Below are 24,919 nucleotides of genomic sequence, written 5' to 3' on the forward strand. Positions count from 1 at the left end.
AAAGTAGAGCTAAATTCACAGACAAAGCTGTGTATCTGTAAGTTACCTACTTGAACACGATTTGAACCAGCAATCACATATCCAAATACCTCCAGTGGTCAGAAAGAAACATAAAAGAGTAATGTAGGCTGGGTGTAATATAATAGGGAGTGGTGAGGACTGTGGCAACCTGGAGAGTGCTTTATGCAGGAAAGGAAAAGATCATCTCAGCCTTAGCTGATTGTTGTTGAACAGAAATATGGGTCCAGGACTGCCAGACCTTCTGGTCTTTTAAGAGAGTCCAGAAGTCTAGATTCTAATGTGAAATCTCTTCAGAATTAAATGTTGGTAACTCAAAAACATTAAAAAAATTTTTAAGCATTTTATTTATTAATGTTACTTATTTTTACACAGTTAACTCAGTCTGGAAGAGTTGACTATAAAATGACAGCTTCTTTTAAAAATTTACATTAAAAAATTAAAAAACACTCTGCCAGCAACGAGCACATGCAACATCCAGATCATAGTTTCTAATACCATTCTTCAATAAAGGGAATCAGGGCTCCCTGGAGAAACGGCTGATTCTAGGGCTGGGGCAGAACATATTAAAGATGGCCTGGAGCACCTTGCAGTGCCAGAAAGAACGGAAGTCCTCAATAAAAACACATTGATGGAGCTATGTCCAAGGGACATTGGAACCAACCTTAAAAGAGCTCCTCAATGGCCAAAACTGGAATTGGAGCAACAAAATAAATGGAATAGTATTGGATTATAACCCAAAGTATAAAATAAATATCCATGACTCTAGACTGATATAAATCAATGACTGAATAAATTAATGGGGAATGTACAAATCTCCTATGCAGCAGAGTTACAAATAATTTATGTAGCTACTTCCCCCTGCAGGAGGTGCAGCTCCCTCCCCTGCCCTTGACTGTGGGGTATGCTGGGTGACTTGCTTCCAAAGAACACAGCATGAAGAGGGAGGCCGGAAGAATAACTTTATAATGGAGAAAGCTGGGAAACACTACATTGGCCAGGTGGCCAAAGTTAACATCATCAATGATAAGTCATGCTCATGGCATATACGTTTGACATGACGCGATGAAAATGTCACTTTACCTCTGTGATCTTCCTCCCAAGAACCCATAACACCGGTCTAACCATGAGAAAACCATAAGGGTGGAAAACTTTTCCTTTCTTCCCTTCTAGGTTCTTTGGCTGCTTTAATAGCTAAATTGACATAAGACATTAACAGGAGAAAAAACAAATTTAATTTCATACGTGCAGAAACCCCAGAGATATGAGGCTCAGAGAAGTGACCAAAGCAGGCTGTTTATATACCTTTTAGACAAAGAAACAATAAATTTGTGAAGAACTGACAAGTAAAGAAACTCAGGCTTGGGTACTATTTAGGGAAGAAAGCAAGCAGAGTTTGTTTACACAGCCTTCTTGGCGCTGGATTCCTTACCTCTGGCAATAAGGATGTCTCCTCTCCTCCTGGTGCAGGGAGGGTACCTGTCACACGGCAGATTTATTTCCCACTTTCAAGGAGAAAGAGAGGAGGGTCAGAGCGTCCTCCTTACACCAGTTGTTTCTCAAATAAGTTGAAGTCAAAATAATCAATATGCCACTTTGGCATATTTTGGGGCGGCCCGCCCTGAGACACGTGAAAAACGTTAGACATACCCAAATTGAGCAACATTCTACAAAATATCTGACAAGTACTCCTCAAAACTGTCAAAGTCATCAAAAACTAGGAAAGCTTGAGTAAACATCATAGCCCAGAGGAGCTTAAGGAGATACGATGATTAAATGTAAAGTGGTACCTTGGATGAAATCCAGGAACAGAAAAAGGGAATTATGGGACAACTCATAAAATCTGAAAACTGTGTGGAGTTTAGTTAATAGTAATGTACTGATGTTAGTTCCTTAGTTGTGACAAATGTACTGTAAATATAAATATTAATGTAAGATGTCACCAACATGGGAGACTTGATGCGGGATATATGGGAACTCTCAGTACTATCTTTGCAACTTTTGAGTAAATCTAAAACTATTCTAAATAAAAAGCTCATTTATATTAAAAATAACCACTCTGTGGGCCAAAAATATCTGATTGGGTCCAGGGGCCATGAGTTTGTACCCTTTAGTTTATGCACTGACATTTCTACGTTTACTGATGAAACTCTCTGATCAGGACTGGCTACAAAATTTGCAGAGTCCCGTGTTCAAAAATTATTAAGAATTTCAAGACAGCAACAGCAGAGTATTAAAGCAAGCACGGGGCTCCTTTGAGAGCAGTCCCTGTGTGACCTTATAGGTGCTACACCTGGGCAGCCAGCCACCTCTGGTATACAGCATGCTCTAACAGAGATGTCCAGCTGGTAGTCAGCCTTGCCAGATAAAACTCCCACCATGCACTCTTTATTTGTTCATTAACTAATTTAAATAACTAACAAACATTTATTTATTTGGGGATGTGGTAGATACTAGATATTCAGCAATAAGCAAAAGAGAGTTAAATGGGACTGATAAATCATAAGGTCACCTTATATGTAAGTGAACTCGGGCACTGAAAGTTGAGCCTAGGACCTCCTCTGGATACAGACACTCCTTAGGTTCATCCCCTCACTCTCTATTTTCCTCTTTTCTCCCATCTCATCTGAAACATTAATTACCACAATGGGACTTCTGAAGGAAGCGGATTTTTTAAATTCTAAAATTACATATACAAAAGCATTATGAGGCTATTTTGCAAAATTCACAATTAAAAGTTTCAATTACATTGGCTCCTAAGAGAAACTTACATTTCCTGAGTACCTAAGGGCACCAGACATTAACATATGTTAATATCATTATCTCAAACAAACCCATAAACGGTCATCCCCATTTTGCAGATGAGAAAATGGGAAGCTAAGAAAGGGGGAGTCACTTCCCCAAGCAATAGAGATGATTGGCGGTGGAGCTGGAATTTCAACCCAGATCCATCCCACTCCAAAACATACAATTCTCAAATAATACATCCTCTACCATGGCAGTTCCTTTAAAATTGTTTTGAAAATTAAGCTCATCTTTAAGAAAGTTCCTCTTGAAAGTACTAAGAAAGTTAGTTACTAAAAAACTTCAACAGAAATAAATTATTGTAAGGCCTTTAGTCAATTTTAAGGTCCTTAATGAAACAAGACTTTTGAGAAGAGTCTGAGAGTTTAGGACACGTCTTTTGGAATTTGGTGGAGGAGGGTAAGAAGAGGAGTGAGAGGACACAGGTGACCACAGCAATTGCCTCTCTAGGGCTTGAGATTCTGCAGCAGAGGTGAAAAACTGAGGGCTAAAGATCAACCTCAGCTAGCAGGCGTGTTTTCTTTGGATTATATAGTATTTTTGAAATGCTGCCAACATTTAGAAATTGGGAACTATAACACATAGATCAAGAATTCTGGTTTCTCTTGGGAAAACTCAAAAGACCTGGGACAACTGGACTGAAAGTCCCTGGTGGCAACAGCTAAATGGTGTCTGCTTTGTGTAAATGGGAGATGCTATACTCACCTGGGCAGTCCCACTCATTTTATTTACTTATTTTGCCAGCCTGAACCCTTTAAAGAAAATGTTGCATGTGGTCACAAATCTGATTGCAGTATATGGTAGGCACTGCTGGCTGGGTGCCCTACTGTGGGACAGGTCTTCAGCCCTTCCAAGGAGAAGGGGCTACCCCAGACTGGTGCCCACTGGCCTGTGTGTGGGACTGGAATTGGCCACCCCAAGATATGTCTCTTTGGCATGAGGATTATTTTGGGCTGGTTACTTTTAAAAACTGCAGACAGCAAAGAAACTCTGAAAAGTAGAATTTACTTACCCTTTGTTAAGAGATATTTACATTTGTAAAGGAAATCTCCATCTGTAAAGATGTCTCCCTCTCTGTACCAGGAAGAAGAGGGGATGACCTTATCTCTAGAAACTCATTAATGTGGAAGGCAAGGACTCAAATCTGCATAATAACCTGACTCTTGTTTACTGGGCTTGTCTCGTAATCGCCCGTGACTGACTCCCCCCACCCGCAACATCCTCCTTTGTCTTTAGCTGAAGATGATATTTAAGGTGGTGGCTTCAGCCATTTTGTCAAGTTGTTCAGTTTGCCTGAGCCTCTCCCATGTATACATGTTATAAAGCTTTGTTTAATTTCCTCCTGTTATTCTGTCTCATGTGAGTTTAATTCGTTGTCTGGCCAGAAGGACCCAGAGTTGGGAGAGGAAATGTCTTCCTCCCCTACACCTGCCACCTGCTCTCAAGGCTGGGCCATCAGTCCCATGTTGTGGAAGCAGGAGGTTTTTTTTGTAAGGCCAGGTGAGGCTTGATTGCATAGAAAATGTCTATTGGCTATATCAGAAAATCATTACCCTAGTAACACGGTCCCTGAGTACATAATACTTTCAGATTCCTTTTTCCTTCCAGATCTCCCTGAGTACTGAAGCAGGATGGTCCTCTTTCTAGTGCTCCATTTGACACAAATGTGCAGAAGGCATCATTTACTTGCTTTCTCAAGCAACCCCAGGGGGAGCATTGCAGACAGATTCCTGAGGGTGAGGAAGGCAAATGGGCTTGGTGTTTTGCAACACAGGAGTTTTTCCCTATGTCTTTTTTTTTGTTAACACCATAGCTGGTCCTCATTGAATAGGCTTGACTTTCTTACCACCTGCATATTTGCACAGTATAAGTGGACATTGCTAAACCCCCTTTCGTATGGCACACTTGTTCTATTCTATGTTAACTGCAGTGATGCTTTGATGATGTCACCCAGCTGTACTCGCTGGAGGAGAGAACGCCCCACCCCCACCCCACCCCATGCATCCTGGGAGGCCCCCGGGAGGCCCTACTGCCTGCTCTACCAGGCAGACCACCTTGAAGAGCAAGTGTCCCCTTGTCCAGCACTACTTCTCCCAGGTTCTGTGAAGGTTCTTACATTTCCTAGGCCCAAAGTCATTAGCACCCTTTGAGACAGTAATTAGCAATTTTTAAATGTTTTCTACTTCTCCGAAAAACTTCTGACTTATAAATCTATAGTTCGCTTGCCCTTTGTGACAACATGGATGGACCTTGAGGGCATTATGCCAAATGAAATAAGGCAGACAGAGAAAGGGAATACTGTATGATTTCACTTATATGGAGAACCTGAAAAAAAAACAACCAAGCTCAGAGATACAGAGAACATATTGGTTGTTGTCAGAGGCTGGGGACAGGCGGTGGGCAAAATGGGGTGAGGGTGGGGTCAAAAGGTACAAACTTCCAGTTATGAAATAAATAAGTCATGGGGATGTAATTTACAGCATGGTGACTATAGTTAATAACACAGTATTGTATATTTGAAAGTTGCTAAGAGAGTAGATCTTAAAAGTCCTCATCATAAGAAAAGAAATTGTTTTGTAACTACGTACAGTGATGGATGTTTTGCAATATATACAAATATCAAATCATTAGTGTGTACAAATGAAACTGATATAATGTTACCTGTCAATTAAACCTCAATAAAAACAAAAGAAAAAAGGGAAAAAGAATCCACGGGTTGTATTTCAGACAGGTATTTGGAAACATACCTTTATAAAAGTAGGTGACTGCCTAAATTCTTTTGGTCTAATCATAAAAGCAATATTGTTAAAAAAAATTGGAAAATCCTGTCAAGTATAAATATCATTATTACCCATAATCCCACCAAAAAATAACCACTGGTAATATTTTGGTGTGTTACCTTCCAGACTTTTTTCTGTGCATATATATGTTGTATGTGCATAGAATATAGTTTTTAAAAGTAAGATTAGAATCATACTGTACATAGAGTTTGTATCTTCCTTTTTGCACTTAACATTATATCATGAGTATTAAATGTTCTTTGAACAAGGAATTGTCATATACCCATTACACAGATTGAACAATTATCAAGACAAAATACTGTTTGGATGACTCTCCTGGAGCACATCTTTCGTGGTTAGTCTCTGACAATCTTCCTTGGTTAGATTCTTAGGAGTGGGTTTAATCCCATCGACTATATTAGTAGTTCATGCACATTTCGCACTTTACTCCATAGCAGATTTATTTGCTTAATAGAGAATATTAACATTTTCCTAAATCTTGAAATAAAATTAATGGGCTCTATATATCCTGCAGCGTTGGTACTCCCTGGCACACCACTGAGTTCCCCAGCCGTGTAAACGCCTCCATTGGAGAAGCACTGACATAGGACTCAAGAACTTAAGCTGTAAACAGCAATTAGTAGTCTTCCTCTGAGTATAGCAGTGGTTCTCAACCCTGGCTGCACATTAGAATTATAAGGAGCATATAAAAGAAATATAATAAAGGATGGCAGTGTCCCATTCTAGAGTATTTCAATCTAAAATTATCCAGATGATTCTAATATGCAGCACTGGTTGAGAAACACTGGCCTAGAGTAATGATTCTTAAAGCATGGTCCCTGGACCAGCAGCCAGCAATACCTAGGAACTGATTAGAAACGCAAATTCCCAGGCCTCAACCTGGAGGAACTAAATCTGAATCTTTGGGACTAGAGCCCAGCAATCTGTGCTTTAAGAGGCCTTCCAGATAATCCTGATGCATGCTAAACTTTAAAAACCACTGGTCTAGAATATTCCTTTGTGCATATTCCTGATTCAAGGACATAACCTGCTTAACCAAGTGCATAGGCTTATTGAAGATTCACAGAATCTGATGTCACACAGCCGGAGTTCAAGTCTCTTGTCTGCCACTTTCTAGCCACATGATCTCAGGCAAGTGAAATAGCCTCTCTGAGGCTTAGTTTCACCATGCAGGCCATGGGGATGATATGAATAGTGCCCACCTCATTGGGTTGCTGTGAGGATTAAATGGGAAAAAAAAAAATGAAAGGTATTTTCCAACATAGATAGAGCTGGATAAATACTGGCTATTATCATTACCCAGGAGAGATATCATCATTCGTGGTCAGGAGATCAGGAAGGGAGCTTCGGAAGTGGAGAAGGCCAACTGATCCAGTGGTTTGAACATCCAAGATGGACGTCTGTTCCCTGACTCTTTTCTAACACAGGCTTGGATTTAGATTACACCTGCCATTGGCATGAACAGATGAGTCTCCCAGAGGAGATAATTAATCGTTCTCTCAGAAGCTATCTTCATACTGTGGAAGTGCTGACAATATATGGCTAGAGACACAGGCTTGGTCATCTGGATCTGAAAACTGCCAGAGGTGGGACGAGGGGGAATAAGGACGAGGATCCCCACTAACACCTAGAATGTTCTCAAATGGGAGCCCTGAGAAGCACCTGGAGGTCTTGTTAAAAGACAGGTTGCGGGGCTGTACCGTCGAGTGTCCGCGTGTTTAAGGTGGGTCTCATGTTTTGCATTTCTAGCAAGTTCCCAGGTGATAATCATGCAGCTGGTCCGGACCACACTTTCTAGGCTAAATTGAAACTTCATGAAACTGAAAGGCAACACTGAATCGTGACCTATAAAAGTTTAAGAAAGGAAGAAATGTTTTCTAACACTATCACATTTCCTCTGCAAAATTCAAATTCCCCTTCATGTGCTATGTGGCTTTGCCTCAGAACAGGACCGGCCAACTTTACAGACATGCTGATGTTTTCATTAGAACCCTTGGAGAGGTGGAGGCACGGCAGCCCCTGGGCTTCTTGAGCAGGTGGCAGTGATGGGGAGAGAAATCAATCATTTCCCAGTTGCAACTCCCCCTCCCAAGAAGCCAGCACCCATCAATCACTGAGTATGTACTAAGTGTCTGTATACACTATGTCATCCCGTCCTTCCTGGAACCCTAGAAGGTAGGTACTACCTGTATCCCAATTTTACAGATGAAGGTCACTGAAGCTCAGAGAGGTTAAAGAAATTTTCTGAAGGCAGGTGGCTAGCAATGAGGATCTAATAAGAAATCAGGTCTCAAAACCTTTGCCTTTCTCTTTCTGACTCACCCAATGGGTAGAAGAATCCTTGCTTCTAGACTGGAAAGACCCTGCGCATGGTTGGGAACAAACCAGGCATTTTTGGGATCAGGACACCTGGAATCTGAGCTGGGATAGGGCTGAGGTCATTGAGATGGGATCAGCATCTGGGTGTGGGTCAAAGGGGCACAGCCTATATTTCCTGCTCGTTTGCCCTCCAGCAAGCTCTGGTCTCAGCATCTGCACAAGCTGAACAAGAGGGAGAGTTGGCTCTGACTCCATCCAGTTCCCTAACCTCAAGGATGTGGCCAGGATGAGGACAGCTACCCCTAGTGCCAGCTCCAAAGGGACACAGCCAAGGTTTAGTCCCAGAAGCATCAGCACTAGAGGTGAGCTTAGCTGAATGACCTTGGGGAGAGGGCTGGGGATTTGCTAACCAGTCTGTTGCTGGCTCAGTCTTTGGTCTTCTGGTCCACTCTCCCAGCCCTTGCCAGCCCTGCTTCATTTCCTGCCCCAGAATCACACCTGGGGAACCGTATGTATCTTTGGTTATTACATGACTGGGCAAAGGCAGAGCCTGGGCATGTGCCTAAAGTAATAAGAGAAACTGAGGTCTTACCATGTAGGGAAGCATAGGAGAAGACTGGAAAGATAAAGTTCAAATACTGAAAGCCTGTCTTCGGAAAATGAAAAGGAGAAGAAAATAGCAAGCCACTCGCTCAGGGCCACAAAGCTAACAAGCCCTGGAGTGGAATTCAAGTCCATTTCTTTATGATTTCAAAGTTTGTTCTCTTTCCACCATTCTGCCTCCTTACAGCCGGAGGCAGCTCCTTCCTTCTTTAGGTCAATGTGAGGACAAACTTTCATATTGCCAGAGGCATCCAAAGTGGGATGCATTGCTCAGGTGGTGGTGAGCTCCCCATGCAAGGAGGTGTTCAATTAGAGGGTACTTGCTAGTGTTGTTGGAGAGGGGACCCTGGCAAGAGATGGCGGTTTCTACCACTGGCTGCACATGACAATCACTTGCATTTGTTAACAGGCCAGATTCCCAGTCTCCCTTCCGATTCCCTGAGTCTCTGGTGCAGCTTGGGCATAGCTAATTTTTAAAAGCATCTTGGAGGATTCTAAGGCAGCCTTTGGGGATCGCAGGGGTCTCCTTCAACTCTGAGATCCTATGACTGTAGCGACACTGGTGTAAGAGAGGGCCGGCTGGGGTGTCAATGCTGGTGTTAACAGTGACAACAATACTTGTTACCTGTTGAGTGTTCACTCCAGGCCAGGACCACTGCATTACCTCACTAAGTCCTCACACCAACCCCACAGGCTGGCACTACTGTCCTGCCCATTTCACAGATGAGGAATCGGGCAGAGGAAGATGAAGTTCCCTGCCCAAGGGAACCACAAGGAGTTGAAGGAGCCGGGCAGTGAGCCCAAGCAGGCTGCTTCTAGATCTTTACTCCCAGCCATAGGAGAAGGCACCAAATGCGACCCGTCCAAAGCCATCCAGTCCAAGGCAGGTTCTGAACAAAACCCACCTTCAATCAATCTCCCAAATAACAAAATCTGCATGGTACATGAGAGTGAAATGGACTCTTAGACCATGAAATAAATGACTATGAGAACTGAAAGAGGGGCCGGCCCGGTGGCTGAGTGGTTAAGTTCGCATGCTCCGCTTTGGTGGCCCAGGGTTTCGCCGGTTCCCCTCCTGGGCGCGGACATGGCACCGCTCGTCAGGCCACACTGAGGTGGCGTCCCACATACCACAACCAGAGGGACCTACAAGTAGAATGTACAACTATGTACTGGGGGGCTTTGGGGAGGAGAAGAAGAAAAAAAAAGACTGGCGACAGATGTTAGCTCAGGGCCAATCTTAGAGAAAAAAAAAAAGAACTGAAAGAGTTGCCAAGCTCTCAAAGTATAAAGTCTAGACATTTCTTTGGCCTAACTGTATTAGATTTGGTTCTTAAAATTTAAACTTTTCAACACAGCACAAATTGCACCCAGGTAATTCCTACTGCTATACCTTCATTTAAAAACAAAACAAAACTTGGTCGTTAAAAATGGTTTTATTGTGTCATGGAATGTTCAAACAAAATGGCATTAAGTATATTGACACAACGGTTAAAATATTAACCCCAGTGAAACTCCTGATGTGCTAATTCAACAGAACCAGCCCAGGCCTTTTCTGGGAAAAGCTGGGTCACCCCTTGTACCTTGCAAGGTGTGTCCAAACCCTCACCCATCAAGCGGTTCAGAGGCCACCAGGAGGGCAGCTTTAGCGCAGAGCCTTTCTCAACCAAATATATTCTTTTTTCCTCTCTTTGGGCGGCTCTCAAAGTCTTAGGAGGGCCAAGCGCAAAAAAAGAAATGAAATCTCTACACTGCGAGTGCTGAACTCACGGGGACTTTCCAGGTTAAATACTGCATTAAACTAAGCCTCTCTTTAAAGTCGACTCTGGGCAAAACGGCGGGAAGAGCAGAGGTGGTCCATCTTCTGCCTGCCACTTCCCCTTTCCCCAGTATTTCAAATCGCCTCTGTTGTAGCTTCCAGCCCAGGGCTCCTGAGCTGTTCTTGCCAGTTAATGGGCCTGTCTCTCAAAGCTCCTAACCCCTTGAGATTGGTTAAAACTCACAGGAGAGAGTTGAAACAGCCTGAATGGGATCAACCAGTCAGAGGAGGTGTCTGGGGTTTTTCATGCTGGCTAAGGAAACTCAATTTAACCTGTGGGATGAGGCTGAGCCAAATATCACCTTTTGACACCTAGAAATCATCTGGGAAATACCAGTTGGCTACCTCTTACCAGGCTAATGATCCAGGTGACTTTGGAGGGACCTGATTAACCTCTCCAGGTCAGGCTCCTCAACTGACCAACAAGAGGTCTAGCTGAGATCAGCGTGTCTCAGACTCTCTCCTGCAGGTGCTGAGATGCCGCCCAGCTGGCGGGAGGAAGGGCTCTCTTCTTCCACCATCTCTCCAACCATGCTCGATGTTCAAGTTCTAGGTAGCATTTCACTTGACAAAATTCAAGTGTGACAGCTCCTGACTTAGGTGATTGGTAAGGTCCCTTCCAGACTTCACAGTCTACACTTCTGAGACTCTATTTTCTACAGAAATCGATAGCTGTTGCCTCTTGTGTTGCTTTCCCAACTGATGCCGACCTGGAGACTGCTAAAGGGTTAACACCTCTTCCCTGGAGTCCTTGGGGCTACAAGTCTGTCTCTGCCAGATGAGTGAGAAGCTGCCTCCATCTTCTGCACATCTAGGGATCAGATGGGACTCTCAGTGTCCATGGAATTCTGCCAAGTGCTTATGCAAACCAAGCGAGAGGCAGACAGCAGGGGTCTGGGTGGAACAGCTACTTCGGAAGTGACATCCCAGGCTGGGCCCCTCATGGCACTGTCTGATTTGTGATGGAATTAAAGATGTTTTCCTTTCAGGCACTGCCCCAGAATTTCCAAGTCCATGAGAAGGTAATATGAAATCGGTGCGTGGTAGGCAGAACCTGATGGGAGTGAAGCCTTGGGGCCAGAAAGCCCCGGGGTTTGTAATTCTGACTCCCTCTCATTGTAGCTATGGGGCCTTGAGCACATTATTTCATCTTTCTGAGTCTCAGCTTGTTCATAGGTCAAATGGGTGATGAAGAGACATTGTGTGTGTCAACAACTTGGCACAGCATCTGGCACTGTAAATGTAATTATTTGTTATTATTGCTGCCACTTTGTACTAGGTTAGCTCCTGAACTGCCTCAAAATGTGATGAATAATAAAAAGAGCCCAAAAAGTGAAGGAGCTCCAAGTTACCCAGCTGTGTGGACACCCATCAGACACCAAGTCAATTCTTTGCACAAGGGCTTCTCTGCCTATAGTCCTAGGCTCCCTACAACACGCTAAGCACATTCAAATGTTCTTAGTTACTCCCAGGGCCCAGACTCGCTCTTTGCACCCAGAAGGTGGAAAGTATGTGCATTGTTCAGAAGATCAAGGCCAACCCGCCCCCCCGACTGCCCCTCCCCCACTCCCATGGCTTAGGGCAGAGAAAACCACCTAATAAATCAGGCGCATTATGAGTTCCTTCCTGCTGAGTCACGCAAACAGCTCCTTGGCTCCTACCTGGGCTGAGAAAAGACGAGACCAAGAATTCCCTGGACCTTGCCCTCCCAGGACATAATAAAAACCTGACAAACATGAAATTGTACTGATACACAGTTCTCGAGTGTGCCATGAGAGATGAAGTGATACTCAGGGGCCACTCGGAGTCTTATCTCAGAGCAGAACTGGCAGAAACAGGGCACTTCCTGCAGTTCCTCCAGGGATGTAAACTACCAGTGCCCCCCACCCCCCAATCCTATTCAAAGCCCCACAACAATATCACAAGCTTCCAGGACTTGGTGCTATGGGGTCCTTATGTGTCAAATACAAACAAACAAATAAAACCTTATTAATAAGCAAGAAGGTCCTGGGGGAAAGGAGAATAAATTGACTAATAATAACAGAGAACAGTTGAACAAAGGGAACAGATGTGGAGGGAGAAGAGAATGTTCATCAATATACATCTACTATGTGCCAGGCATTAGTCAGGTTCTTCATAAGAAGGCGGGAAGGTGAAGCAGTAAGAGCGTGGATCTGGGACCCAGCCCGCCCGAGTTCATGTCCTGACACACGCTCACTTGGACGAGTTCGAGAACCTCTCTGAGCTCAGAGGTAATAACAGAACCTCACCCACAGGACTTCATGAAGATGAAACAAAGTCATATATGTTGGGGCTCGCACCACAGTGCCTGGTGCACACCAACTGCTATGGAAGAATGTGCGTTATTCATAAGCTTTCTCATTTAATCTCTTCATCTCATTTTGATCTTTATGAGGTGGGCACAGTCCAAGTTTTACATCGGGAGAAACTGGGGCACAGATAATGTATCTGGGGTCACATGGGTAGTACATGGAGGTTTGGGAATTCAGACTCAGGATCTGGTGATTTCAAGGTAACCGACAAATAACACTGATTCATGAAGGTTGCACGCGAGAGGCCAGACAACCTGTCAAGGAGTCGACAGAAGGGGCTGCGAGGTGGCTCCTGAGTCAAGTCTAGAAGGGTGAGCAGGTTGTTCACATGCGGATGCGGGTGCAGAAGGGCACCTAACCATGCAAGCATGTTTTCAAGGCACCTAGTGAGCTGGTACCTCTAAGGAGTACCTAGGAAATATGCACCTATGTACATTTCATGCTCAGGTGCTAGCAGACTGCATTTATTTACACAGTATGCCACGCAAAACACAGCGGGCATCTAATAAACGGTTGCGATTACCCTTACCACTATATGTTGGCATGAGGTTAATTAAATTTAATGTATTGTCTAGCATTCCCCAAAGTCTGCTGTCTTGTGGCTAGACGGTTCTTTAAAAAAATAAATTTAAAGGGTAACAGTTAAATGAAATGCTGTTTACCCTAGCCCTTCCTAGGAAATTTCCTGGTGAATAGAAACATCAGAAGGGTTCTGAGAAATTCTACGGTAAAGAAACCTGCGTACTTTGAATGCAGGATTTCTTAAAGTTGGCCACAGAATCCTTTTCTATATAATAGAAACTTTGGAGAATATTGAAATTACCTGATTAAATTTTGACTTCTCTGCAAGTGAGGGATAATTATTCCCACTTTCCAGATGAGAAAATAGAAACTCAGCTGGCAGCTGGTGGAGCCACAGCTAGACGCCTCAGTCTCTGCTTCCAAAATAAGAACACTTGCAGTTCCAAAACACTGTGCTAGGAAATCCACTGTCCCAGGCGTTGTGTCTTTTGCTTTTCATTTTTTCTTTTTTTTTCCTTTTCTTCTTCTCCGCAAAGCCCTCTAGTACATAGTTGTATATTCTAGTTGTAGGTCCTTCTAATTGTGGCATGTGGGACGCTGCCTCAGCATGGCCTGATGAGCGGTGCCATGTCCGCGCCCAGGATCTGAACTGGCGAAACCCTGGGCTGCCGAAGTGGAACACGTGAACTTAACCACTTGGCCACGGGACCAGATCCTCATTTTTTCAATTACAGGTAAAACTAAATTTTAGTAGAATTAAGTGACTTGGCCAAAATCACAGGGCTGGTTAGGCCTAAGTTCACTAACTTTTTCCCATCTGTAAACCTAGAAGCAAGCAATCACTTGTCCTGAATGGTTTGAGTGCACACCTGCCTGAGCTGAGAAAAGGACCAGCAGCTGACCTCTGATGGCATTTAGGGTGGGTTCCACGAATGGAACTGGGGAGATCCTGTTATTTCAGAGCTCAATAGCTCACACAATCTCAGTCCATTCCTCTTGGCAACTAGCTGGCACGCAGTTCACTGGACTGATGAAAATAATCTGGTCATTTGGCAAATAAAATCAGTCTCATTGAAATGATTGTTCTGCAGCAACTCCTATTCTTCCATAGGAAACAACAGCGGAGATGAATGTGCTTTAGGACTGGAACACACCCATGGCAACGCTCTATCCAACGACACCTCCCTCCAGCATTTCCCCAGCACATCTGAGTGGAGGACAGAAGCATCCCCAGGCCTGCCAGGTGCCTCCTAGTGCAGCCCCTTTGCTCTTCTGCCAGTAAGTAGCATCTGAAACAGACACCAGTCCTTCTGGCCACGTGGCACCAGCTGGTACTCAGGAAGGGGAGCTTGGGCAAGGGAGAGAAGGCGAGCCTCGTCCTTGGCCAGCAGCCCCCAGCCTCCCTGCCAGGAACCCAGGTCATGTCTCTTAAGGTGCAGCGGTTGGTCAGGCAGTCCCTGTCCAGGGGAGGTGGGCTGAACATCTGGAGACCACCAAGGGATGGAGATAGGCATCTTGCCCTAGAACTTAGCGTCAAGCCAACACTGTTTAATTACTGCTGTCCAGTCCTGTTGCAGGGCAGGAAGCAGGACGGCAGGAGGAGAGGGGAGGCTATGTCTCCCTGAAGGTGTTTTCTAGCTCGGTCTCCTCCATGCGGTTTAATAAACTCCCCTGAATTCTTAGACTCACATGACATGTTTGAAAGCAAAGCAGGACATGCAAAAGGACAGTGACTCCATTTTCCCCATTCATGTCAACTCTATTAAAAATGTAACCAGCACTCCCAGAGTGTCAGGTCCTGTGAGACAGTAACAAGAGAGTGACGATAAGATAAAGAAGGTAAGACAGGACTGAGCCGTGGTTCTGAAACTGTATTCTGCAGGTCTCACCACGTGTCTACAGGACCTCAATGGAGCCCGGGGTGGTGAGAGGCTGGGAGCCCTCTCCCCACCCACTCCAGCAGCTCTGCTTTCATCTATTTTCTCTGTTTCCTTGCGGGGAGAGCTGTTGGGAGACTTCATTTCCTGACGTTTAGAAATCCCCTGGGAATATTTGAAGGTACTTTCTGCAGGACTGGTCCAGGAATGTGACTCTTATTAAGCATGCAGAGACAGATGCCAATATTGATTGCTCTAATGGGTTCTGGCAGAGGAAACGCACTTACAGCTAATTGTGTGCTGAGAGGTTCTGAGTGCGCCCCAGCGCTGGCCAGGCTGGCACTGCCTCAGCACCTCCTTGCTCCCTTTGATAGTTTGCTGCGGCAGCTGCTGGGGTAAGCCCCGGAGCACTTTAAGCTTTGGATTCTTTTCGTGCCACCCATTATGGTGAAGGGTGCCTCCAGGCCTTGGGCATCAGCATGAAGAAGGTTCTCAGACACTTTCCCTCACTCATGTCTTGGGGGGATTTCCATTTCGCAAGCTCTGGACACCTGGATTGCTGTGCAGACATGCACAAGAAGCACACAGACAGTCCTCCTGTTGCTGCTGCGTTTCTTTAGGCGTGTGATGTTCATAGGTGGGAGGTTGGAGGCAGCATGCAGAAGACATTGGGTGCCCAAGAATGTGTGTGAAGCTCAAGTTCTGGTCCCACTGCTGCCTCACTGTGACCTGGGGCTGGCGACTCCTCTCTTTTTTTGGTGAGGAAGACTGGCCCTGAGCTAACATCCGTGCCAGTCCCCCTCCACTCTGTAGGTGAGACACTGCCACAGCATGGCTTGATCAGTAGTGTGTAGGTCTGTGCCTGGGATCCAAACTCACAAACCCTGGGCTGTGGAAGCGGAGCATGCAAACTTAACCACTATGCCACCAGGCCGGCCCAACTGCTCTCTTTAAGCTTGTATTTTCTCATCTGTAAATCAGAGGGCAATGATTGTTCCTATCTCATGCGGGTGAGGGGTTAAATTATCCACATAAAGTTATAAGCATATTAGGTAAGTATCCAATACACCTTAGCCATTTTTACTATTATTTCATTATTATGACACATCTGAGAAGAACAACTCAACAAAGCCCAAGGAAATGTCCCATCCTGGCCAAACCTCATTTGATGGTCTGGATCTGGAAGGAAGGATCATCAAAATGAAAACTAAAGCAGATTGAAGGAGCTGCTGTGTTGATGGCAATTTTCTATCTTCTCAAGAACAGCATGAAGAATTTTTTTGGATGCTACAATGCATAAATGCATGAAACTTCTCTCCTTAGAGAAATTCACCAGATGGAAGCTCTTTTCGAAGGAATTTCAATATCTATAAACGTAGCACACACAGGGTCAGGTGTAACCCTCTGTCGGTTGTCATCACATTCTTGATGGTCCTTAGGCTGAGTCGGCCTGAGTTCCACTGATATTTTATTAGCTACAGGAATTGCATTTCAGAACATGTTTTGAAGAAAAATGTCAGGAGCTTCTCTTTCCAGGGGCCAAGGGGGCAATCAAAGAATCAGCTCACGACTCGTGTTACATCCCTCATCCAAGGACGTTTCCCTCTGCAACCTGCTTGTTCCTGGAGGAGTTCTAGGAGAGCATGAGCATTCGTCCCTGCTAAATCACGTCAACTCAGCACACCTGTAATTTCACAGCTGCCTGCAGTTGCTACAATAATAGAAATGTTTGTATTGGCTTCTCCATGCAATCTGGAAATAGCAGCAGAATGTGACAAGAGTTGCTTCTGGGTACAAAAATAAAGTTACAAGCCTGTGAAAATGAATCCCTAGGACTTAATGAAATCTGTGGCCTAAATGTGTGTTTGCTAAGAAAACTGAAGTTAGATGTCTCCTTTAAATAGAGTGAAAGGGGAGCAATGGATGAATAAATGAATGATCATTTACTTAAAATATTTATCATCAGTGGGAATCACAATTTCTAGTATACTCTTGAGGATGGGAATTCTCAACTAAAGGACTTTGTAAATTGAGAATAATGATTAAGGATTAAAGGTGAGGCATCTTAGCAGGCAGATTACTTCACACCCACCTGCCCCATATTCTTTCCCATCAGATGCCCCTCGCCCGCCTCCAGTGAAATGGAGGATGGACTGAGGGTTGGGGGCAGATGGCCCGGGTCTGAGCCTGCTGTTACTTCACTCTATGTGTGATCTTGGGTGAGCACATATACCTCAGTTTTCTCATCTATAAAATGGGGATGATAATACTACTACCAAAGTCATGGGCATGCTGTGAGAATTGGGTTAATATTTTTGAAATATTTAGATCTGTGTATGGCACATTTCTACATAAATGTTAGCAGCTGTTACCATTATTATCAGATTTTTCCATCTTCCTCTTACAGGCTGTGCTTGAGTTTCCTACATCTGCAACATTAACAGGAAGATTTTAAGGACAGAGATGTCCTCTCCAGAAGATCATTGCAGCATCTCCTTAACCACTGACCTGTTCATACATTTCAGACTGATTCAAAGTCACCTTGAAAGACAGCGAGTTCTGAGAGGCTGGGATAGAAAACAGGTATATTACATGAGGAATAGAGTTTGTCTTGTGGTAAGGGGGTCCCACGAGGGGATTAATAGGCAGGGCAGTGCTTCTCAACTGGGGTTGATTTTGCTCCCAGGGGACATTTGGGAATGTCTGGAGGCATTTCTGGTTGTCACACTTGGGATGGGGAGGTGCCACTGGCCTCTGATAGGTAGAGGCCAGAGATGCTGCTAAGCATTTTACAGTGTTCTGGACAGCACCCTCCTTTCCCCACCACTGGCAAAGAATTATCCAACCCAAATGTCAATAGTGCCAATGTTTTAGAAACTCTGCATTAGGGTAAACTTTGGGCAGAAAAGCACCCTGGCCCCACAGCAGCTTCCACTTTCAGTCGGATGCAGTGTTAACCTCCAGCCACTCAAGAGCTAAGCTAGTTTCTGAAGATGCCTGACCTGCTCTACAATGATTTACATGGGATGCTACTGCTGTAGTGCAGGAGTGATATATTACTGAGCCCTCCCGGTTCCCGGAGAGAAGACTGAGGAGCTGGCTTGGTTCCCAAGCACCCAGATAGTTTTCATTTCAGCACTGACCAGAAGGCTATCGCCCTCAATATTTTTAGTCCCTGCCTTGAAGCATCTGTACATGCTCGGCTCTGAGCCTTTAGAGATAGTTGTTCAAATTTAACACATCCAAAATATGTCCAATGAATTCCTTTCCTCTCCTTTCCAAACACGTTCCTGCCCCAGTCTTCCTCATCTCAGTAAATGCCTTGACCATCTTTCCTGTGTCTCAAGCCAGAAACCCAGGCAACATCCTCCACTTCTCTTTTGCTCACTCATCATATTTCATCCTCAGGTAGATCCCATTGCTGCCACCTGCTAAATACATCTTGAATGCTTCCTCTCCTCTCTACTGCCACTGCCCTTGCCTGACCACTGTGAAAAGCTCCCTAAGTGGCCTCCCCATTTTCATGCTTTCCAATTTCTAATTCATTTTCCACACAACGGTCTGAGTAGTCATTTAAAAAATAATAATTAAAGGCCATGGCTCTTGACATACTTTGATGGCTTCCCACTAATGCTTTCAAATAAAGCTCAAATCCTTTACCCTGGCCTGAAAAAGCCCTCTGTCAGGGGTTCTCAAAGAGTGGTCCCCAGACCAGCAGCATCGACATCACCTGGAACTTGCACTGAAATGCAACCTGCTCTCTGACCCCAGATCTAATGGATCAGAAACTCTGTGGGTGAGGCCCAGCAATCTGGGATTTAACAAGCTCTCCCAGTGACCGTGATGCATGCTGGAGTTCGAGAACCACTGCGTATGTGACCTGGCTCCTGCCCACCTCTCCCACCTCACCTTGCTCTGATCTCCTCCTTTCCAATTATGCTCCAGCCAAAAGGGTTTCTTCTCAAGACCACGCCAAGGTCTTTCTACTCCAGGTTCTTACATAGCTTGCTCTTGTATTTCCCATCTCTCTTCTCATACCTCCTTCTCAGATACTTCCTCTGACCCACTCCTTCTAATATGGATTTCTGCCTCCACCTTTAATTCTCTGTGCCTACAATCTGATGGTTTTCTTCATGGCAGGCCCTATCACTAGCTTTCCATCTTTATTTTCTGGCTTACTTATTTTCTGGCTCCTCCACTAGTCTGTAACCTCCACAGGGCCAGGGCCATGTCTGGTTTGTTTGTCAATGAATGTACAATGGATACTACAGTGCTTGGTACACAGTAGAGGATCAGCATATTAAATGCTGGATGCACTGTCAACCTTAAGGTACTTCCGGTAGAGTATAGGAAGAGAAAATATCTGCAAATGCCCCTACTCCAACATTTGAACAAGACAGAGCTCTTTGATCTCCAGTCTTTCCCCCCTACACCTGGATACGGCCTCAAAATTTTTCATGATACTTCACTCCAAGCATCCACTAAAAAACAAAAAGCAAAGTTGTCACTTGCAATGGAAGTGGAAGAGACAAGTACATCAATTTTTCTAAATAATATTTTAATAATTTAATTGCTACTATTATTTATGTGCCAACTAAACTAAACAGTGCCAACACTGTGCTAACATTTCACAAGCATTATCTTATTTAACAGTCATGTGAACCCTAGGTGGAAGGTACAGTAATTTCCCACTTATAGATGAAAAAACTGAGTTGTAAGACAATGTTATCTGCCCAAGTTCCCACAGTCAGTGGCAGAGAGGGCATCTAAACCCACATGGTCTGATTGTGGCACCCAAACTAATTGCTGAATCCTTTCACTATGGTGAGCATAACACATAGTACCAGTTATGAGCGAGAGACAGAGGGCGGAGCACCTGACCCAGGTTTAGTGTCAGAGGGAATCCAAAGTCATGAGCGAGTCAAAGGCATGTAAAGCAAAGAAGTGGGGAAGCAAAGGCAGGAAGCCTTTACTCATACCTTTGTTCTTAGTGCCATAGATTAGATTCTGAATCCTAGTGACCCTGTGCACAGCAGGGTGGACCCCTTCCTGGTCTTTTTGCACCATCCTGTCACCTTCTGGGGTCGTATCAGACAATACTCTGCTGCTCTTCATAGGGTTTTCATGGCCAATTTTTTCAGACATGGGTGACCAGGTTTTTCTTTCTAGAAGTCTGGAAGCTACACTGAAACCTGTCCACTATGGGAGACCATGCTGGTATTTGAAATCCCAGTGGCATAGCTCTCAGCAACACAGCAACATGCAGCTGCCAGAATGTGACAACTGACAGATGGGTGGTGTGGTCCCCTCACTGGGAAACAAACCTGGGCCAGCAGGGGGAGTGCAGAATCTTAACCACTAGACCCCCAGGGCTGGCTTTACTCGTGCCTAGTCCATTCTTTTTTCAATTATTTTATTAAAGTCATAATAGTTTATAACATTGTGTATTTCAGGTGTTCATTATTATTTATCATTTTTTGTATAGACTGCATCGTGCTCACCACCAATAGCCTAATTTTTATCTATCATTGTACAGATATTCTCTTTTACTCCTTTTGTCCACCCACAACCCCCTTCTCCTCTGGTAACCACTAATTTGTTCTCTTTATCCATATATTTGTTTATCTTCCACATATGAGTGAAATCATGACGTGTTTGTCTTTCTCTGTCTGGCTTATTTCGTGTAACATCATACCCTCAAGGTCTATCCATGTTGTTCCAAATGGGATGATTTGTCTTTTTTTATGGCTGAGTAGTATTCCATTGTATATATACATATATATACACCACATCTTCTTTATTCATTCATCAGTTGATGGTCACTTGGGTTGCTTCCACATCTTGGCTATTATTGAAAGAATTTGAAGAAGACATAAAGAAATGGAAAGATATTCCATGCTCGTGGATTGGAAGAATTCTTCACCTAGTCCTTTCTTAAAAGCGGTCTTAGTTGGAAAGAGGAATGCTTTGGTAAATGAGCTCAATTCACAGGATGATGTTTGGCTGAGCATATTCTGTTCAGAGGTGATGCTGCTGCCTGCTCTCATCTCAGCCAATTCTTCAAGGATAACCTTTTTTGAATATTGACAGCCTATCCAATCTCTGTAAAGTTTATTCGTGTACATGAATGCTGGGGTGTGGTGCGCTGTGCTTAGAAGGTCTCCTGGGGAAGAGAGCAGAGCTTTTCAAATTTTATTAGTGCCCCAGCTAATCTGGTTCAGCTCCCCTGGGTCAATAATCCCTCCACGTAATGAGTTAGGTTATTGTTGGAAGTCTGCTGTTCATGTGAAAAATATGATAGCAGAAAACATTTGGAAACCATAAATTATTAAAGTATTTTAATAAAAGTAAGTGTTTATCCCAAATATCCTCTCTGAGTGTGATCCAAAAAAAGAAAGTTTCTCAGTTGATTTGCACGAAAAGAAAATCTGCTCAGAGCTGGAATTCATAGCAGAGGCTTCACTTCCACGGCAACTGACGGCTGTCTCACACAGGATGGAGACTCTCTCAACGGGCCCAGGATTCAGCTTGGAGATATCACATATTTAGCTAAGCATAAAAGTGATTTCAAATTTAGGAAATGGGTTTTTTTTCTTTTAAAGATTAATTTTACTTAAATTGATTTTGGAAGGAAGTGCTTAAAGCAAATCAGATGGTTCTTCTCCAATATTTTAATCAGAAATGGATGTAGAAATCTCATATAATTCACAAAATTGAGCTTGACATGATGCCATATCTTGAAGGAAAGAACAAAGAATTCTCAATGCAGGGAGGGATCATTTCATATGATCCAGTGCCTTTATATCAGAGTTCCTGAAAATATTATTCCCAGATGAGCGGCATCAGCATTGCCTCCAAGGCTGCTAAAAACTCAAATTTGGGTCCCACCCAGAACTACTGAATCAGTCTCTCAGGGCAGGGCTCTGGAGTCTGAAATCTTAATGTTTCCCAAAGAATTCTTAATTGGAACCATTTTTTGGTAGAATCTGAACAAAGAAACATTCGTTTATCATATCTGCAAGCAGGTAATTCTTGAACATCATTACAGCTTAATGAGAAACAGGCCATAATCATACACTAGGGTGCAAAGAGGGGGCATTTAAAGAATTTACATGTATTTGGAGGGAAGGTAAGATGTAACATAGCAGTACCAGACTTCCGGGTTTCAAACTCCAGCAAAATTTTAAAAATTGGGCAAAGAGATCCGCACGAGTTGTTTTCTTTATTTTACCCACAAGGGCAATTAAAAATGCCTCACCAACTCCATACTTTCATAGAAGAAAAGGCATTTTTAACACCAAAAAAGAAATAAGTAGGAAAGACATAATCTCAGAATAAAGGACAGTCCTTTACATGGAATAAATTTAGGAAGAAGTATGATACATTTGATACCATGTCCTTATTTTCCTTGTTCTCATTTTGTCACAGGGAGCACTGGCTTGGCATTGACATTTGGGCAGCTCTCAGGTAGTGGAGAGACCAGGGTTTCATACAGAGAAAAATCAGTTCTAAGCTCTGCCTCTTGCTAGCTGTGTAATTGGGGCATCCCTTACATGGCCGATTTGTCTGGTCTGCTGATCTACAAAATAAAGATAATCGTCATTGTGACCATTCATGACCTAACATGGACTGATCCACTGTCACAAAGAAGGGACTCAAAAGAAGCCCTCCTTCCCTAGTTTTCTGTTCTTATGGCTTTGCCATCTCCTAAGAATCCTGTGGGATGTTAGATAAAAAGACTTGAGATCAAGACTTGTTTGAGAAAAAAAGGCTGCTAACTAATTGTTTCCAGCTTTGTTTTTCTGTTTTAGCTTCTCTTGCTTCAGAATTGATGGAGTTTCACATTAGACAGATCTTTGGTACCTACCTGACTGTTACGGACTATTTAAAATAGCAGCTTTCTGCCTCATTTGTCACCAAACACAAGGGGTACAAGTAAATCCCTGCCACACACGTTTAAAATGCATTTTTGCTTTTTCTCTTATGCCTATTTATGAGTAAATTATTTCCCCAAAGTAAATATAGGTCTGGTGATTATTTGTAAAGGATGCAGAGTTGTGTGTGTGTGTGTGTGTGTGTGTGTATGTGGGGGGGGGGAAGAGAGGGAGGGAGAGAGAATAGTGGAGGGGGTGGGGGGAGGACCACTGTGTTGCACAACTCCAGGCACCATTCACACTGTGTTCTATGTGAATGATGTCCCATTGTTAATTGTGTCCCAAGGAGTTGTGCAAAATGATGGACCTGGACTGAGGGAGGCACACAGATAAATACTGTCCCACAAACAGAGCCCACACGTGACCCTCCCAAGAATTTAATAAAATAATCTCATAGCTAACCCTTTCTAAGTGCTTATGTGTCAAGCATTGTGCTCAAGCACTCTGCATGCATTGTCACGTTTTATCCCTCACAATAACCCTACGATTTATATGAGGAAGCTGAGTCTTAAGAGATCACTTGCTCAAGACTGCCCAGCTGGTCAATGGCCGAGGAAGAATCTGAGTCTAGGTCTGTGGAAATTCAGAACCTAAACTCCACACCAGTTTTCTAGACCAACCCTCCAGAAAACAGATCCTGTTTAACACTTATAAACTTGAAAGGAGGGTTGTTTTCTCTTCTTTCCTTCCCCCTAACAGGCAGTAGACCAGCTTTGGCTTACGTTTTACCTCTGTGAAGGGAGAAACAAAGGCTTCTGGGAATAACTCATTCCTTAATCCTAGAGCAATGGTGTCTCTGTTTTCCTGGGCACAGGGCACTTGAATTTGAGGCTCTCTCGGCATAAGTTGGTCACTGTGTTTCCTAAAGCAATGCCCTGCCTTTCTTCAAGAAGTCATCCCTCATGCCCCGCTGAACTGGACAGAAAGCAGTAGCCAAATATCCTGTCATCAAGCCTCCTCCGAGGCAGCTCTGGGGAGGGGCTACTCTGGAAGTGCCTCCAGTATGGCACGTTGTGCAACTTCAGTAAGACTCACTTTATTAGCTACCACCAAGAGCTAATAAAACATGTCAGGAAGTCTCCGTAAGCTGTAAAAACATTTCCAAAGGTCACTGCCGACACTCCGGACTTCAATGACTTTTTAAAGGAAAAGAAAACAGAGGCAGAGGCCCGGAGTTCCAAAAGACAGAACTACCAAAAGCAGTGGCCCCAGATGGCCTGCGAAGGCTGACAGCTCCATGCTGCACCAGCCATGGAATAAACTGCCCAGAAGGTGTCTTGAAGGAAAGGTCCAAAAGCCACAAAAGGGTGGTGGGGATGGTGACCAGGAAGGGAAGCAGGACACCCTAGGCTTGATCTCATGTCAGGATACTCTCTTTCTCTTGGTTATTTAGATTTGGTGTGTGGGGCACCTAACAGCTACCCTCTCTTATATTTCTGGCAGCTACAATAGACTCCTTTAGGCGCCGGCCTGGTGGCGCAGTGGTTAAGTGCGAAAGTTCCGCTTCGGCAGCCAGGGGTTCACAGGTTCAGATCCCAGGTGCGGACATGGCACCGCTTGGCAAGCCATGCTGTGGTAGGCATCCCACATACAAAATAGAGGAAGATGGGCATGGATGTTAGCTCAGGGCCAGTCTTCCTCAGCAAAAAGAGGAGGATTGGCAGCAGTTAGCTGAGGGCTAATCTCCCTCAAAAAAAAAGAAAAATAGACTCCTTTATAGACAATGGTGTAGGTAGCAGAGAAGTGATTAATTTTAGGTTAACCACAGCATATCAGGCATTTTTCTTAATAAATGGCCCTTTTCTATGATAAACATAAACATGCTTTTCAATAAAAAGTAGTAAACTATAAAAAAAGGAGAAATAATCCTGTCATCTTAAAATCTGGG

At 44.0% G+C, this 24,919-nt stretch overlaps 1 protein-coding gene across 1 annotated transcript in view; it reads right to left on the reverse strand.

The window, feature by feature from the left end:
- Nucleotides 1-24,919, reverse strand: part of MOB3B (MOB kinase activator 3B) — a 186,552-nt gene that overhangs the window by 46,339 nt on the left and 115,294 nt on the right. The gene's annotated exons all lie outside the window — the stretch shown is intronic.

Source organism: Equus asinus, chromosome 23, assembly GCF_041296235.1.
Source record: "Equus asinus isolate D_3611 breed Donkey chromosome 23, EquAss-T2T_v2, whole genome shotgun sequence".
Taxonomy (NCBI): Eukaryota; Metazoa; Chordata; class Mammalia; order Perissodactyla; family Equidae; genus Equus; species Equus asinus.